The sequence below is a fragment of the Petromyzon marinus genome, unplaced genomic scaffold (genome assembly GCF_048934315.1).
Source record: "Petromyzon marinus isolate PM22_M1 ecotype Great Lakes invasive population unplaced genomic scaffold, UKy_Petmar_22M1.pri1.0 PM_G_Scaffold_18, whole genome shotgun sequence".
Taxonomy (NCBI): Eukaryota; Metazoa; Chordata; class Hyperoartia; order Petromyzontiformes; family Petromyzontidae; genus Petromyzon; species Petromyzon marinus.
In genome coordinates this window covers 2,090,001-2,092,500 of record NW_027422739.1, presented here as the reverse complement: position 1 = coordinate 2,092,500, position 2,500 = coordinate 2,090,001, and the positions used below count along the sequence as shown (strand labels likewise).

General features: G+C 42.8%; 1 pseudogene; it reads right to left on the bottom strand.

The window, feature by feature from the left end:
- Positions 1–2,500, bottom strand: part of LOC142911597 (28S ribosomal RNA) — a 10,185-nt pseudogene that overhangs the window by 2,876 nt on the left and 4,809 nt on the right.

Genomic DNA, 2,500 nt, shown 5'->3' with positions numbered 1-2,500 from the left:
AGTCTTCGTCTTGGAAAATAACAAAATCTAAAAGAAAAGAAAAGTCTTCTTTGTGGAAAATAGTAAAATAAAAAAACCAAGACTTCACCTTGGAAAATAACAAAATCTAATCTAAAACATCTTAAATAAAGCTTATTTGTAATCTTCTTTGTAGGCAGAAAATAGTAAGTTACAGGACTCTCGAACTGATGTAGTCCAAAAATAAAGAATTAAAATAACAAAGTCTAATCTATATAAGTGCTCTTGAATAAGCTTCGTGTAAAAAAATAGCAATATAATAAAAATACCAAGTCTTCGTCTTGGAAAATAACAAAATCTAAAAGAAAGGTCTTCTTTATGGAAAATAGTAAAATAAGAATACCAAGACTTCACCTTGGAAAATAACAAAACCATCTTGAAAAAAGCTTATTTTTAATCTTCTTTGTAGGCAGAAAATAGTAAGGCGAAAATAAAGTCCCCTCTAAGCTCTAAAGTAACAAATACGACGTGTTAAAAAAAAAAAAAACTAACAATAAAAAAAAGAACCAAGACTTCGTCTTGGAAAATAACAATCTAAAAATAACAAAATCAATCTAAAACAAATGACATCTTAAAACACAACTATTATTTGTTTCGGAGGTTGTCTATGACTGTTCATAGACCGCATAATTTCCACAGAACATTCTCAGAATATCAAGAGAGAAAAGCAGCGTTCTGCAGGAAATCATCTTGGCCAGTGATGTCGTTCTGGGTTTGGTCAGGCCCAGGGAGGTAAGTACCTCGTTATTCTCAAGGGGCCACTTTCCTCTTGCCCCAACCGGGAATCCAAAGAATGTGACCTTGCTAGCCTTCGTCAGCACTTTGACTTGATCACCAAGAGGGGTATAGTACGAAACTTTGTGCGAGGCAGCATCTGACAAGGTATTCTTTGAAAGCTCAAAACGGACGGTGACATCGATCACAACCGCCTCCTCATCTTTTGCAAACACGAGGTCAGGCTTTCTCATCTCTCCCGTCTCGGATATGAACCGTGGCTCTTTGTATACAGACCAGCCCAATCTAGCCGCTTCGTCTGCCAGAATGTTACTGATCTTGTTATGTCGCGCAATTCTTGCTTTCTGTACTGCAGGACATTGACCGAGAATGTGCGAAAGGGACTCGAGTCTGGCAGAGCATTTCCTGCAGGAACGTAAGGCCCCATCTCTGCCTCTGTTCAAGCTTTCTCTTGTTGGGTAAACATTTGCCCTTAGTTGTAGTGCTGCGATAAAGAAGCATTGTTTAAAGCCGCACCATGGCCTCAACCAAGCATTACTGATTCTATCATGCGCAAAGTTTACAATGCCCCTTCCTTGAACCGGCTTTTCACACCATCTCTGAAATTCATGCTCCCTCCAATCGCAGGGTCTCGGATATACAGGTTCTTTTGACACCGAGTCCCTGAGAACGAATGTTGGGATTGCATCACTGTCACCCCCTGCTCGTACCCACAAATTACGGTATTCTTCCTCCATACCCTGCGAGGACACAATATTACGGGTGATAGCATCGGACGAGTTTGCTATACGTTGCAGCCTTCTAACTTGAACCGAAGGGATTGTTTTTTCCAGTTTCAAGATGGCAAGGCCTCCGTCTCGGGCTCTGGCATATAACAGTCCATCACAAGTTGAAGCGGGAAGGTGGAGCCATCCTTTTACCGCCTTTCTAATCTCTTGGTCCAACCCACGGAGAGTTGATTGCTTGCAGTCCGAGTGGTCTGCAGGATATAACAATCTGGGTAGGGCATAGGCATTGAGTAGTTCAACCTTCTGAGTTGGCTTCAGAGGTGCCTCATCGATTTTCGAGATCCATGTCTTTAGCTGACAATGTAGATCAGGCTGTATAGTGCCAGTCCAAGGGCCAATTTTCAGACCAAGGTATTTCGTTGATTCATCAGGTTGGATCATATGGACATCTTTATTTTTGATATTCCATGGGTCGCAGTTGTTCACCGTATATGAATCTTTGGTTGGGCTTATCATGAAGCCCTGGCACTTTCTGGCCTGAACCTCCAATCCCGATAGCCCACAAAATGATTCCAAGATCGCTAGATTGGCGGCCATACCAACCCAAGATTCGCTCACCAACACCAAATCATCAGCAAACGCAAGAGCTGTCACGTGGTCGGTATCAATGGAGTACCCAACTCCGTGTGACTCTAGGGTGCATATCAAAGGGTCCATGGCAAGATTGAAGAGCAGGGGTGACATGGGGTCACCCTGTTTGACACCAACACGTATGCTAATTTCTCGAGTCGACTCGCCATTGCTTTTGAACGAGGTCGTACACCGATCGTAGGCGTTCTGGATGATGCCCACCACGTGTTCATCTACTTTCTTGTGCCTTAACACCCATAAAATATGAGCATGCGAAACCGAGTCAAAAGCTTTCGCTATGTCGATGAACATGACAGCCAACGGCCTGTGCAATTTCTTAGCGTGTCTCATAAGGTCCTGTAGCACCTTAAGATTTTCAGAGCAGCCAG